This window comes from Mixophyes fleayi, chromosome 1 (genome assembly GCF_038048845.1).
Source record: "Mixophyes fleayi isolate aMixFle1 chromosome 1, aMixFle1.hap1, whole genome shotgun sequence".
NCBI lineage: Eukaryota > Metazoa > Chordata > Amphibia > Anura > Limnodynastidae > Mixophyes > Mixophyes fleayi.
This window is the reverse complement of record NC_134402.1, coordinates 2,183,257-2,199,446: the sequence shown is the minus strand read 5'-3', so window position 1 is coordinate 2,199,446 and position 16,190 is coordinate 2,183,257. Positions and strand designations below refer to the sequence as shown.

At 40.3% G+C, this 16,190-nt stretch overlaps 1 protein-coding gene across 2 annotated transcripts in view; it reads right to left on the bottom strand.

The window, feature by feature from the left end:
* Positions 1–16,190, bottom strand: part of LOC142097491 (proteinase-activated receptor 1-like) — a 310,042-nt gene that overhangs the window by 34,535 nt on the left and 259,317 nt on the right. Inside the window, exon 1 of one of the 2 annotated variants that reach the window (XM_075179574.1) lies at positions 14,647–14,701. The exons of the other annotated variant lie outside the window; for it this stretch is intronic. The gene's annotated coding sequence lies outside the window, so the exon portion shown is untranslated. Of the gene's footprint in view, positions 1–14,646; positions 14,702–16,190 lie in introns of those variants that run through there. 2 annotated transcript variants of the gene reach the window in all.

Genomic DNA, 16,190 nt, shown 5'->3' with positions numbered 1-16,190 from the left:
ATGCAGCGAATACTCACGTTACAATGGTGTCTATACATATAAACATATAAACAATAACAAACCATTCACTTATTTAATATTTATGCACAATTTACATTAATTAGTATTTATAGCAGTGAAGAAACAAACTGTTCTGATTGGCCACACAAATGTCAGGACAAGATGCACATATTAGTAATCTGCCACATACGTTACATGATTACCCCCCACACACATCACTTGTTGACCTTCCAATTTTAAAACGAGAAATAAAAAGTGTTCCAGTGTCAGACGCACATTATGTTAAACTGCCAGTTCTAAGGCTCTAAATTACTTTTTAAAGTAAATACATTTTGAGTTATTAAAATTTTATTTTATTTTTGAAATTGTTATAATGTGTATCCAATATACAGTATACAGTGTCCTGTGATCTCCAGCGAAATATTAAAATTGTGATATATAGAAACAGAATTGTCTGCGACAGAGAGCCTAGAGCGTCCCATTTGTTGCCCAGGCAACCGGAGTGCAGAAACTGGAAGTGACGTCCCGGTCTTCATAGCGACGGCTGGGACGCCGGCAGAGGAGCCCAAACAGTCGCGCCAGCCGCGGGCACCGCCGCGACTGCTAACAATATGTGTCTCCAGCTACTTGTTAATATACGTGTAATAACCTGGATCTCTCCCAGTCACATATATTAGTGTAACTTGCTGAGTTACTCACAGATCCCTCAGTCTGTTGGCTTATTGCACACAGCTGATCACACACAGACTTCTCCTGTGGTAAATATTACTGTGACACATTGTGTACACTATCGTTATATTGTATTATCTTACTGCTGTATTATGTGCAGCTAACGTTATTTATTTCACCGCTATCCGCTGTGCAGGATTAATATGTGGGCTAGTTACCAATTACACTGTCCATTTTACCTAATATAACATATTAATAAAGAGACAGCATTCGCTTTACTTCCCATTATCAGCACATATCTATATGTCTCGTTACCAGTGATTATCTATATAAAAGATCTCTGGTCATTACATGCAGCATCCTGTATGTTATATCTACAATGTGCACGGCCACTATCAGAGGAAATAGCTGCTCTCTAGTCTCTGCCTGTGATCTCTGATCTCCTCTTATTTCAATCCGGCCATCTGCCGAGGTCTAAATATTAATATCACTATTTCACTGATTGCATTTTATTGGAGTGATTGGCTTATTAATAGAGTGTCAGATATTTTATAACACATCTGTGCGGATACGTACACCCGACGTTCGTTTCACTATATAACATTGTCATCTATTTAGCCTCACTCGCTGCCTTTTCTATTCTATGTTCACCAATCCCCTTCATTGCAATTTGATTAGTTATCTTTCCAGCCAATCAACTGTTAGAAAAGATCCTCCAATAGTATATATCCTACTAGAATTCACCTTGTGTCAGGGGCGGATATAGAAAACTACTGTACCCGGGCGATTTAGGGGGGGCGATTTAGGCCCCGCCCCTTTCTAACAGTTTAGGCTGCCGACGGCTGCACAGTATGTGCAGGTCCGTCCAGCCGTGACAGGCAGGGACAGTGTGCTGCCCGGCTGCTCTGATTGTGAGTATGTGCAGGTCCGTCCAGCCGTGACAGGCAGGGACAGTGTGCTGCCCGGCTGCTCTGATTGTGTTTTAAACACAGTCAGAGCAGCCGGGCAGCACACTGTCCCTGCCTGTCACGGCTGGACGGACCTGCACATACTGTGCAGCCATCGGCAGCAAGTGTCTGCTAGGGGGGGCGATCGGGGCGACTGCCTTGTGTATAAGCAATAGTATTGGTTCAGAATAACTCATCTGTATCCTGTTATTTTGATACTCTGTTCAATTTATTATAAGGATCAAATACACACAAATATTGAATCAAAGATTTAAATAAATTAATTAATATTATTATGTTGGAAAATTAAAAATATATGATCACATTAGATCATGAAAATTATATTTTTTCATATGAAAATTCACAATCATATTTAAATATATATATATATATACAAGTTAACCCGTGCATGATACTCATGCATTCTAGTAAAATCAAGATACTTAAGGTCTTAAAAAGGTTCTTGTCATGCATTTGGGCCTAGCCCAGGCCTCCTCAGGGAAAGAGCGTTACTTCCCGACGCAAGCGCCCTTTTTAATGTGTGTTCATGAGGTAAAATTACCTCACGAAAATGAGTTTGACCCCTCAACTCGTAAATTTAGCCTTTACTACCCCTCCCACGGGGGGAAGGGGGGATGATGGAAGTTTACTGACTTCACTATTCTAATTTTTTTGTCAAATAATGTCAGTATACCAAATTTCAGGTCAATTGGATGAGCCCTTTCTGAGAAAATAGTTTTTGATTGCCTTGTAAAAGCTCATAAGCGAAACGCGCGTCGGCGTAACGCTGAGCTGCATGTTAGGGGTTTACAATATGTAATAATAGGCTGATGAGAAACTTCTAAACATATTAGGAGATGCGCTATTCCATGTTCTATCCTTTAAAGTAGTAGCTCTAGGGTTGTCATTATAGAAATTTACCCAATAGCGATCACACAGCTATTCATTTTGGATCTATTTTAGGACTTATCCATTAGCAACAAGCAAGGTTATAATTAAGGTTGCACAGGTTAACACTATAATATCAAACCTGTTGCCCAGAGTCTACAAGATCTTGTTTTTTATCAGCAATCCTCTGATAATATTGAGGGTTACTGAATTGCTAACTGATATTAAGTTACCTATCAACCAAGAAGAATAACTATATAAACAAGATAACATTAACCTACAGAGGGGGAGTGTTATCCAATATAACATTACTAATGCACCAACAGATTACTATAGGAGTCCATTAGATCTATTAGCAGTGACCTATCTGCATATGTAGCATTAACTTGAGGCTATGGTTACGCTTTACAGGTGAACATCATGAAGCCCAATCCCATATTATTAAGGCTATAGGGTCTACCAGTAAGTTGGAGCCTTACATATCATATATGAGATCTTGATATTATCGAAGGCTATTAACGGCTATATGCTATATGCTATAAAATCAATAATCAGCAATGATCACTATATAAATTGCACAACAGTAATAACTTACTGAGGGATATACTCACCCGATCGATATAGCAGATATATGAGGATAGACTATTGGAGTATCTCATGGTTTAATATATATAAAATATGACCATTCCTACCTAGGAAATGGGACACATTATTAAGTCCCTATTTAACATCTCATAGCCATCTAGAAAGAAGTTAGGTTATAATAATGTTCTCTATCAGCCCTAATTAATTACCTTAAAACAGCAAGCCAGCGTGGTAGTATATCTACCTCTTAACAGTTAAATACTTGGTTTACAACAAATTATATCACTTTTTAATATTTCGCTTTGACTATTTTAATATATACCAATAAAAATTGTTGATTTTATATCACAGATTTATACCAATATTCAATTATCTGGTTAAAAGAGTGCTCCGTCAGTACCATTTTCTCTTTCTCTCTTCTTTGACAGTTAAAATAGTTTTTTACACACACACACACACACACACACACACACACTAACGCACGCCTCTACACATGTGTGTTCATGAGGTAAAATTACCTCACGAAAATGAGTTTGAGCCCTACCAAATTTCAGCCCTTTTTGAATTTTTTTTCCCACACACACTAAGAATTTAGTAGGTCAGTGTATAACTCTGCCCAGCAGGTGGCGCTGCAACTTGTTTTTTTTTTTCCACACACAGACGCCACTAAGCATTTATATATTAGATATATATCCATAGACAAAAAACCTTACGGTTTATCATGTCCAATTAAGGTTCCTTATACACAATCTACAATGAAAGAAAACGATTGAAACTCTTCAACTCAAACTGCAAAAAGCAATGAAATTACGTTGATTAACGCAGAAACCTTAATGGACGTGTTACTTGCGCAATACAGACATGGTATGTCATCACATCCTGCGGTTAGCTGCAGATTCAGCACTATCATGGAGTCAGATTGCTGTCACTCACACAATGGTGGATCTGTTATTCACAGATTTGTGTGTTCACTGAAATACACAGATGATGGTCCCCACAGCCACCCCTCTTAGTCCTGATTTATGGATGGTAATTTATATAAGTGTGTATGTAAGTTTGGAGCTACATACTAGAGCCTGATTTGTGAATGTACCGAGATTTGGCTGAACAGACGCTCATATTGAGGATTTAGTATTTACTAGTGCATAACTGAAGTTTGAGCATCAGTACTCTTATTAACTGAGGATTTGGTAAACCAGCTGGTTACTTCTGCAATAAGACCTTATACAATTGAGGACCTTTCATTTTTACCACAGCTGGACTAATTTTGGTTCCTTAATTTTCTCTGAGCAATTATAACATCTCTATCTGTATATGCTGATTTGAGCACTCGCTGCACGTTTAAAATACTTTGCATTTTTGGCAATCCATTTGCATGAAGTTTTTCCTTTATGAATAAATACATTCGATATCCTTTAATATTATATTAAAATAAACTAGTTTTTATTTTTCTTTTGCTGTGGGAACATATTCTTATTTTATGTATTTACCTCTTGCAGCTTTGTTCTCTGTGCATTCAGTTTACACTACTGACCAGTCTTGTTGGCTTTATGTATCCTTGAATTGTTGTTAAAGTCAGCTTAGGCCTTGTAAGGGAACGTAATGGCAAACTTTGCTCACTAATAACCAAACTAAGCAAAGGCTTCTCTACCATTTAAATGTATTTCAAATACATAAAAGGTTTATGTCTGATATCTTCACCTCTTTACTTTCTTACTCTTATACCACTAAAAACCTTAGAGTAACGACACAAGACTTGAGTGTGGCAAAATTAAATGATTTATTTAACTATGGTGGAGGAGAATAAAGCAGTCAGTCCGACATCGCCAGGCAAAACCCAGCTGTCCCAGCATCTCCTTAGGACTTCCCATGGGTTCAAATGGTGGACCAATCACACCAAAGGCGCACATATCTACCTGGACGGGGCACGACGTCCCGATTCCAAAGAACCCGCCCATCCTCTGGGCTATACGTAAAGCAACCACAGGGCAACCCACAGGGGCGGTACCTGATCCGAGACTAATAGCCAATTCACTCGAAGAGAGGTGGGTTCAACGTGCCCTATACTGTAAATGTGCGCCCAAACAACCACTGGCCATCGACTGAACTGCATTTTCCGGCCAAAACTCCATCCATATTCACGGACAGCCTCCAGCTGATACCCATCCAGAAACGATATCCAGTTGATTCCTCACGAAACTCAGGAATCCATGAAGCAGGGAGGGTGGGTGGGCAACATCCAGATCTGCAAGGGCTGAGTACAACTCCGCTCATCCCACTTATAGCATCTGACACCCAACCCCTAAATTATCCAAAAAACAGTTTATTTCCTGGTAGGCCGTCATTAATTCTACACACAAACCAGATTGTCTTCATCTCCATCAATGCATATTGGCAATGCAGCCATCGTCTTTGGATGTATATTACACCCTACACTTATACTTAAATATGTAAAGAAATGGACAAAGGCAGTTTGGTTTCTGTCTCTCTAGGCCCCTTTCCAGTTGTCTAAAATACCAAAAAATTCAGCCGTTATAGACTGTACAATATTAAGAGAAATGGACAAAGCCAGTTTAGGGTCACTCTGTCTATGACACCCTACCCTTAAGGAGAAATTGCCCAAACAGCAGCCTTTCAAGATGGTACGTGATATGGAAATGCCCCAAGTCCCTTTCCTCTTTGGGGGTAGATTGCACCCTATACTTACATAGATAGTTTTAAAAAGATGTTATCGTCATCATCTTCAGCTTCATCCTCACCCTCATCAGTGTGTACGCCATAATCAATTCATCGCCGCTTAAATCCGCCATTAGAGAACAGTCAGTGCTTGGATGTCTTGGATGGTGAAGGCCTTCCTCGTGGAAGATGTAGTTAATTTTTATAAACATCATTTTCTCCACATTTTTGGGAAGTAACCTTCTACGGCAATCACTGACTAAGTTCCCTGCTATGCTAAACACTCGTTCAGAGTACACACTGGAGGGTGGGCAGCTTAGATATTGCAAAGCAAGTTTGTACATGGGTTTCCAAATGGCCTGCTTTTCTTCCCAGTAAGGAAGGGACTGTCTGACATTTCCATATCATCTACCTCTTGAAAGTAATCCTCCACCATCCTTTGCATGTTAATACTCATATTGGATGGAGTTATGGGCAAGGTTACACATTTTTTAGAAAAATCCTTCAAACCAGCCCAGATGTTAAACTGTTCTGGTCTGCCCTCTGCGTCCTCCCTGCTTTTTTTTTTAAAAATTCAATTTTTTACGAGCAGCAGCTGCTTGAGAAACTGAAGGAGGACACGTCGGCAAGCCAAGGCTCAGTTCAGCGGACAACTTGCTGAGCAATAGCTTCTTGCAAAAGTTCACATCTCGTTCATTTTGAAGCAAAGACTCAATGTAGGTCTTAAACCTTGGATCAAGCACAGTGGCCAAAACGTACTGATCCGAGCTCAAGATCTTAATAACTCAAGGATCATTGTGAAGCGAATTAAGTACTTGATCGACAAGGCCAACATACTTTGCGGAATTGCTTGCTTTCATCTCCTCCCTCAGTTTCTCAAGCTGCTTTTCCAATAATCTAATTAAAGGAATGACTTGGCTCAAACTAGCAGAATCTGCACTCACTTCACCTGTCACAACTTCAAATTGTTTCAGCACCTTGCACAGCACTGAAAAGATTCCCCACTGTGCAAGACTGAAATACATCCCCCCTCCTTTCCCAATGTCATGGCTTGTGCAATACGCTTGGATGGCTTTGCGCTGCTCCTCCATCCTCTGCAGCATGTAAAGGGTGGAATTCCACCTAGTTACCACCTCCTGCTTAAGTTACTGGCAGGGCAAGTTAAACTGCTCTTGGAGCTGCTGCAATCTCCTACATGATGTGGCCGAATGCCTGAAATGGCCCGAAATCTTACGGGCCACCGAAAGCATCTCCTGCACCTTACAGTTACTTCGTAGGAAGTTGATGGTGTGAGCAAAACAGGGAATGTGCTGGAAATCACCCAGCTGTAATGCTCGCACTATATTGTTGGCGTTATCAGAAATAACATATCCTGGGGAGAGTCCAAGTGGTATAAGCCATGCATCAATCACATCTCTCAGTTTGCGTAACAAATTGTCAGCTGTATGCCTGTTAGTTAAGCCGGTGATACAAAGAGTGGCCTGCCTGTGACAAATGTTACGTAGTATTGTACATGCTGCTGCTGTTCCTGCTGGTGAAGGTGAATGACCAACCCAGTGGGCTGTCACAGTCATATAGTCTTTGGTTTGACCACTTCCACTTGTCCACATATCTGTGGTTAATTGGACAGTGGGCAGAATGGCATTTTTCAGCGCAATCTCTACATTTGTACACACTTTTTGGTATAGTTGTGGAATAGCTTTACGGGAAAAATGGTGTTGCGATGGAATTCTGTAACGCGGACACAAAACCTCAATTAACTGTGAAAAACCAGCTGCGTTTATTGTGGAGATTGGACGCAGATCTAACAATAACATGGCAGCCATGGCGTCTGTGATTCGCTTGGCGACTGGGTGACTGCTGTCATATTTGCTTCCCCTCGCAAATGATTGTTTCACAGTTAATTGCTGAAATGTAGGACTGCTCTTTTTCTTGGCCTTCCTCTGGGATGACGATTCACCCCCAGCAGCAGCAACAGCAGCAGCAGGACTAACCCTTTCTTCAGAGGAATCAATAATAGTGCCGGAGTCATCCAGCCTTAAGTGGGATGCCGGGCTAACTCCGAGCGCTACTGAGGATATTGATGAGGATGGTGTGGTGGGTGTATTTTGTAGCCGTTGGGATGTCGGTGAGCGGAGGGTCCTAGCTGATGAGGGAGTGCTTGTATTTTTTTGGAAGAACTTTCAGCTTTTCCCAACACTTTGCCATGAACTCTCGTGAAATGGCGTAACATGGATGAGGTTCCAAGATGGTTAAGGTCCCTCCTTCGACTGACTGTGGCTTGACATACACTACAAATGGCTATACAATTGTTGTCTGGATTGGGGTAGAAATAATTCCACACATAAGTGGATTTTTTTGTTTTATGCCCAGGCATGACAATGGCCTTTTTCTTGTCACGTGCCAGAACTGCTGCCACTGGTGCAGGACTAACACAAACAACCTCATCCTCATCAACATCCTCATTAGCGCCCTCGTCACCTCCACAAATCTCCCCCTCATCCTCTTCTAATTCCAAAGTGGCATCCTCAATTTCTGTATCACCGGCTACACTCGGACTGTTCAGGCACACATCAGCAGAACTGCTGAAAGGGTGCCTCTTTATGGGTACACTAACAGAATGCTCACAATTAGACATCCCACTGTTGGATGGACTCTCCACAGGGATTGGTGTCATTTGTGATTCAGAGCAAACATTATCCTCTAATGCCTTACTGTTATCTTGCAGCTCGGCTTTGACCCATAACAGTAGTTTTGCACCACTTGTAGGCTCGGTAACATTTTTTGATCTGCCACTAATAGCCAAAGGTGAAGGCCTCATTCTTTCTTTGCCACTGCGTGTATAGAATGGCATGTTGCCAATTTTTTTTATCGGCACTTAACTTCATCACCATCATCATTACCATTTATTTATATAGCGCCACTAATTCCGCAGCGCTGTACAGAGAACTCATTCACTTCAGTCCCTGCCACAATGGAGCTTACAGTCTAAATTACCTAATATAGACACACACTCACACACACACACACACACAGACAGACTAGGGGCAATTTTGATTTCAGCCAATTAACCTACCAGTATGTTTTTGGAGTGTGGGAGGAAACCGGAGCACCCGGAGGAAACCCACGCAAACACAGGGAGAACATACAAACTCCATACAGATAAGGCCATGGTCAGGAATTGAACTCATGACCCCAGTGCTGTAAGGCAGAAGTGCTAACCACTACGCCACCATGCTGCCCCCAGTTACACTTTTATTGCGCTTCAACACTGTAAATTTTTTTGGGGTGTGTGTTTTTTTTAATGATTTCAAAAGACTGTGTAGTTTGACATCGCCTTTTCCAGATGACGTACTGGGAACACTACCATCAGGACTGGTGACAGAACCTGATTACTGATTCTGCTCATATGTGGACTGCTTAGAATCCATTATGAGACCAACGCTCTTGTAATGCTACAAATTGTTTTAGATACTGCTGACAAATATGACTTTTGACAGCCAGAAATATTAATGCAAAAGAATGGGGGACACCCCAAAGCACTTGTAGTGCCAAATAATGAAAAAAAAGACTCCTCTGCCCTCCTCTCTTCTCTATCAATTGTTATCAGAATTGGAATCAGAATTGTATTCTCTGTCCCTGCTCTAATCAGCCTGTGACTACACCCTGCTCTCTCCCTCTGTCAATGCGACGTGCAGTATGTATACATACATGTTCTGGCAGTCAGTGGCGGCGTGCAGTATGTATTCATACATGTTCTGGCAGTCAGTGGTGGCGTGCAGTATGTATACATACATGTTCTGGCAGTCAGTGGTGGCGTGCAGTATGTATGCATGTTCTGGCAGTCAGTGGCGACGTGCAGTATGTACCATATTGTGCTTATGTGCTTCCCACCAGCATCTGCAGCACTGTAATCACCTCCCCAGTCCTTAAACTTGAGTCCTTGTTGATGCTGTCAGCAGTGATAGCAGACAGACTTATACAGAGATTCTGACAGAGAAGTTCTCCAAGACAGGAAGTGATGAAACGGAGTCAGATTAGCTGTGAGGTAACCCCCATGGTTTCAGCAGCAGAGTTCTCACACAGCAGGTACAGTACAACACTGGGAAGGAGCAGTGTGTGTGTGTGTGAAAACAGTACATTCTGCTGACAAACCAATGAGTAAAACACAGCCCACAGCAGGCAATGAGAAGTGGGTGTATATAGATAATTATCTGCAGCTTCTCTCCAGTACATGTCACTTGTAAAGAGTCAGATGCTAATGTCCAGATACCTCACATCTACTCCCCGCTGTGATTACCACTGAGTGTTATCAGTACAAGCACCACAAAGCTCTTTTGAAAAAAGAAACTAATTTTTTGTCAATATGAATTCCAAACAATCTGTAAGAAATAACTGAAATTTCACTTTTTATTCTGTTTTCAAAAATATTGAACCGCAAGATTACCCTTTGTGAGCTGTGTACAGGGATTCCACATCCCACGTGGCAAGACACTTATTTTTGTCCAGTTGAAGATCAGAAGGTTTTCTTAGGACATCTGAAGTGTCCTGTAAATACAATGGTAAACTACTGACATAATTTCTTATATGGATGTCTATAAATGTGCTGGGATGTTCTGACAGCCCTCCGATGCCCAATATAGTTGGTCTGCCTGGAGGAATCTTGTTCTAGTCATGAATTTTAGGCAGCATATAAAACGTTGGTGTCTTTGGATTTTAGTTGCTCCAAATCATTAAACACCATTGTTGTGAACATTCTAACAATCATGTTGTGGACAATACGTACATCGGGTGTACACATCCTTAAAGAAATATCTGACACTCTATTAATAAGCCAATCACTCCAAAAAAATGGGGGGCAGGAGGAATCAGTGAAATAATTATATCAATATTTAGACCAGGGCAGATGGCAGGATTGAAACAACAGAGAAAGATAGGAGATCAGAGATCACAGGCAGAGACTAGAGAGCAGCTATTTCCTCTGATAGTGGCTGTGCACATTGTAGATATAACATACAGGATGCTGCATGTAATGACCAGAGATCTTCTATATAGATAATCACTGGTAACGAGACATATAGATATGTGCTGATAATGGGAAGTACAGCAAATGCTGTCTCTTTATTAATATGTTATACTAGGTAAAATGGACGGTGAAATTGGTAACTAGCCCACATATTAATCCTGCACAGCGGGTAATGATGAAATAAATAACGTTAGCCGCACGTAATGCAGCACTAAGATAATACAACATAACGATAGTGTACACAATGTGTCACAGTAATATTTACCACAGGAGAAGTCTGTGTGTGATCAGCTGTGTGCAATAAGCCAACAGACCTAGTGATCTGTGAGTAACTCAGCAAGTTACACTAATATATGTGACTGGGAGAGATCCAGGTTATTACATGTATATTAACAAGTAGCTGGAGCCTCATATATCAGTATTGTGATATAATGATACATGATGGGGATATAAGATGAGTACTACAGCCTGGACTGATATATCGATATCTAATGATTGATAAAATTATATTGTACATGGAGAACAGAAACATTACAGGAGACATTAAAATAAATAAACTTTGATCTGTAAGATATATTGGAAAATAATTCTGTGATCTCCATCTCCATGTTGTATTGTTAGTACTGGTCACTAATAGAAATATATTTATGTTTAGGAGATATTCTTGGAGTGATTCACGATCAGGTGTATAACACATATCTCTTAGAGGACTCTTCGAATTTAATCTATTGCACACAGACAATTCTGTTTCTATATATCACAGTTTTATTGTAATATTTCGCTGGAGATCACAGGACACTATATACTGTATATTGGATACACATTTTAACAATCTGAGAAATAAAATTCATTTTTAATAACTAAATTTTAATAAGAACACTAGAACTCTTTTTCTTGTCTTTTTGATGTATTATAATTCGTTCTAGGAGATCACCCCAATAGAATAAAATTTTGGGATATACAACCAGTGGGAAGTTAAATATATAAAGACTTTTCTGATAAAGATTTTTTTCCTATAGACTTTTTGTACATGTCACATGATGACCTCCCATATAAATCATATGATGACCTCCCATATAAAACAGATTATGACCTTCCATACATGTCTCATAATGGCCTATCATATATGTCACATGATGACAATTTACACGTTACATGATTTCCTTCCATACATGTCACACGACGAACTTACATACATGTCACAAAATGACATTACATACATGTTATGGAGATAAGCAGGACATGAATTTACATTCTGAGCAATCAGATCTGTCATAACATATTTGGACTTGTCAGAATGACCCATAATATGTCTATATCTGGCACAATCCCCATCAAGAAAGGACCTTAGGGAAATCCTAGTTACCTAAGTAAGAGATGGTAAAACAACCATAGACTATACTGAATGCTAATTAGCCTCCAAAATAACTCCCCTCAATAAAACAATAAGTAGCGCTTCAGCAGAAACCTCAAACCAGAGAACTGATTAATTACATTACATATCATCATTCCTGCTGCACGTATAGACGTGGTCAGATAACAGCAGGGACATACAGGTACAGAACTGGTCTCCCCCAGTGATATGTGATAGAGCCCATAGAGAAGGGCCGTTATATGCGGAAATGAGCTCTGACCACCAACATCCCATGTGTATTTTATATCCCAGAATGCTTTGTGTCCGGAATACTAGAGCACTAAATACATAGGCACTGTGTCACTGGTCCCATTTCACTAACGGGTCTATCTAACCCTGTGGATTCCTAATTGTAGACAGGAGGGGAATATTCAGACCCGTTATATGGAACATTCACAACACTCCACATCTGGAAGCACAATTTGGCCTTAACTGTTCATGAGGAAATCCCAGATCATTTCTGTATAACCCAAAGTCCCCAATCTTTCCCCAAACACACAACATAAAATAATGAATGGACAGTTGTCCCAGCTCTATTCATAGACCATAAATTCCATGATATGTAGACTTAAAAATACTGCATGGAATGGTCATTACACACAATGGTGAAGATAAAGCAGAACTTGACACCTCTCCAAAATGGTCTGTTCCTCCACTAAATTCAATTTGCACAAAAATTCACTGCAGCATCGCTAACCTCAGCCTCAATGTCTATGTTCCCCTCCCCACATCATCACACTGCCCTCATCACATGCAGACCTGTCCTCACTGACACATCACTCATCTCCTGATATACTCTGTGCTGCTGGGGACCCTGCTCCTTCCACTATATAACTCTCAGTCTGTGGCTGCCCCCATTCCCCTTGTCACTGCCCCTGTCAGATGCAGCCCTGTCCTCACTAACACATCATTCATCTCCTGATATAATCTGTGCCGCTGAGGACCCTGCTCCTTCCACTATTTAACTCTCAGTCTGTGGCTTCCTGCTGCCTCCATTCCCCTCCTCACATCATGTCACTGCCCCTGTCACATACAGCCCTGTCCTCACTAACATATCACTCATCTCCTGATATACTCTGTGCTGCTGGGGGACCCTGCTCCTCCCACTATATAACTCTGTCTGTGACCTCCTGCTGCCTCCATTCCCCTCCTCACATCATGTCACTGCCCCTGTCACATGCAGCCCTGTCCTCACTAACACATCACTCATCTCCTGATATACTCTGTGCTGCTGGGGACTGTGCTCCTTCCACTATATAACGCTCAGTCTGTGGCTTCCTGCTGCCTCCATTCCCCTCCTCATATCATGTCACTGCCCCTGTCACATGCAGCCATGTCCTCTCTTACTCAATTGCAGGTCACTGCTTCTAACAAGATTAACCCCCTCATCAACATTTTATGCTGCTGTGGGCAGTTTGGTAATCTTATTGGCTAAGGGTTGTTCTGTCCCCACCCACTTTCAAACTGTGATCATAAAGGATTATTCATTATCATTTATTTATATAGCGCCAATCATGTTACCGAGCGCTGTACAGAGGATGTGTTATCATTCACATCAGACTTTAGCACATTGGAGCTTACAGTCCAAATTCTCTGATCCTTAAAAGAGGAAGAAAAGAATGTGTATTGGGGGCACTGTAGGATGTTCAGTATAATAAAATGTATTCAAGCTTTATTTATACTCATAAAATATTCATAAATCCTGATTTCTTCAATAGTAGCGAAACATATAAAATTTTCGTGAACTAATGATGTGTAATAAAGTTAATTAGATTTGCAGTCATAAACTGCTGTGCCTTCTGGTCTGTGTCTGTATCTTAAAAATAATCACTTTTATTTGTATATCAATAATGGCTCCATGTGGTTTTACACCTAAGTATTGGCTGTGGTTTGATAACAGTTACAAATTACCCCCCTAATAAGACACTTATATCTGAGTCTGTATATTGAATTTCTATAGGGGATAGTGATAATAAAGAGACATAAGGTAATTCAAATGAAGGGATTTCGGGTGTCTATCAGAGTAATCTGACACCATTAATACAATATAGCTGGCATTATAATTACCATATCATTAGAGTTGAATTATGAATCATGCTTTATCATAGGGGGGGGATGCTGGGTATCATGTAGCCTAATATATAGAGTCCCAATTGATTGTAATGCCGGGATACAAAGTATCATCCAGTGTGAATGTATTTACTTTAAGGTAAAAATATTAGCTGAATCGCTGCAGTATCATCAGGACACCATCATGTATCTGTCATTCCTACTAGGGAGACTACAGCTGATTCCTTATTATCAGACTAAACAAATGGACATGGAACAATATAACTAATAATCCTTTTATAACAAGTGTGAGTGGGATATTGTATTCAGATTATACTGTAGCTATTAAACTAAATGGATATATTTCACTTATAGTAAGAAAAGATTCTTACCTGGAGAGCTATTGATGGATGTGTTGCTCACATTTTCATGTCCCGGATCACTGGTGTTATCATCGTTATAATAATCAGTATACACATCTGGTACATACACTAAAAATGAAAATAAATATAAACATTTGAGCTCAGCATTGTATGAATACAATAAGAGTTGATGCAGCAAATACTCACACTGCAATGACTAAGAGTCTGATTCATGTAGGCATATAAGCCCATGTGTGTATCTTGTGAGAAACAGCTGTGAGCATGCCCAGAAACTGACGTTACGCTAAAGGACGCAACTGCGTGCGATTCATGTCAGGATGTAAATGACACAACTGGCTCTGACCTGATGGAATGGGGGAGGGAGGGGGCAGACTAACGTAGGTCATGTACAGTATGGGCGCTCCAGGGCAGATGTGGCCGATACAACTCCTGTGTTTGCCGTAAGTGCGTTGTTTTCTGCCGTATCATTTGCAGCAGCTTCAGCACAGGTGTAAGTGCCGACTGATAGTGATGACACGGTATCATCACTGTATTGTAAACTACACATATGTGTCCCACTAGATATCATAATATATACTACTAAGATGCATTGTATGTACAGAACACATTGAAATCATCTTTATGTAGTTATTGTAAATAATTTTTTTTTTAAAATATTATATTTTAAAAATCATAATTCATATAAATGATTATACTATTAACAGGTGTTATTTTATTTTATGAGCAAATACAAGGTTTTGAGTTCTGCCATGAACTTTCTTTGCGCTTACACATGTGTGTATACAGCAGTCTGTTCGGTCCGTCCACATGCAGCAAATAACGTTTAGGCAGAGTGTTCTTATACCCAGATTCAAATGGAAATGTATCTTGAGATCAGTTTGTATTTGAATACGGTCATAACTACTCTCAAGGTCCATGTTATTTTTAAACAAGCAGCTTAGATGCAAGTTAATCAGGACCATGGTGTTTATAGAAATAAACAATAACCAAACATCCGGGACAAGTTGCACAGGTCTAGACATTTGGGCATTGGGCCAAGTGACTATACCACCGTTTACAGAGTAATCTGCTCATCCATACACATCACATGATGCGTCATATGCCCTATATGTCATATGATGACTTTAGATAGAGATATTTCTTGAGTGGTCAGTGATCAGATAAGGTGTATACGATTAATACGGCCAGCCAGGAGTTAAGAAACACACAGGTCTGTTTGTAGGAACTCTGATTTACTCAGAAAAAATACATTAGTTCACATTAAAGTTCACATTATGTGGACATATCACTATCACGCAGGCACATAATAGATGGCATTATGCCAACGAATAGAAAAGTACATATCTCAAGGCTAAGCAGACAAGAGAAAATACATTAGATGTGGGTATTATCATATTTCAATGCACCTCTGGAAAGTTCTCTAAGAAGCCGGTGCCTTATCTATACAGGTCATTCAACCTTGGCTCCACAAGTAACAGAGAGCTGTGTAGCTTCCATGGCACTGAGCCAGCATGTAGCTAAGTACAATTCTCCAAAAAACAAAATAAGTGTTT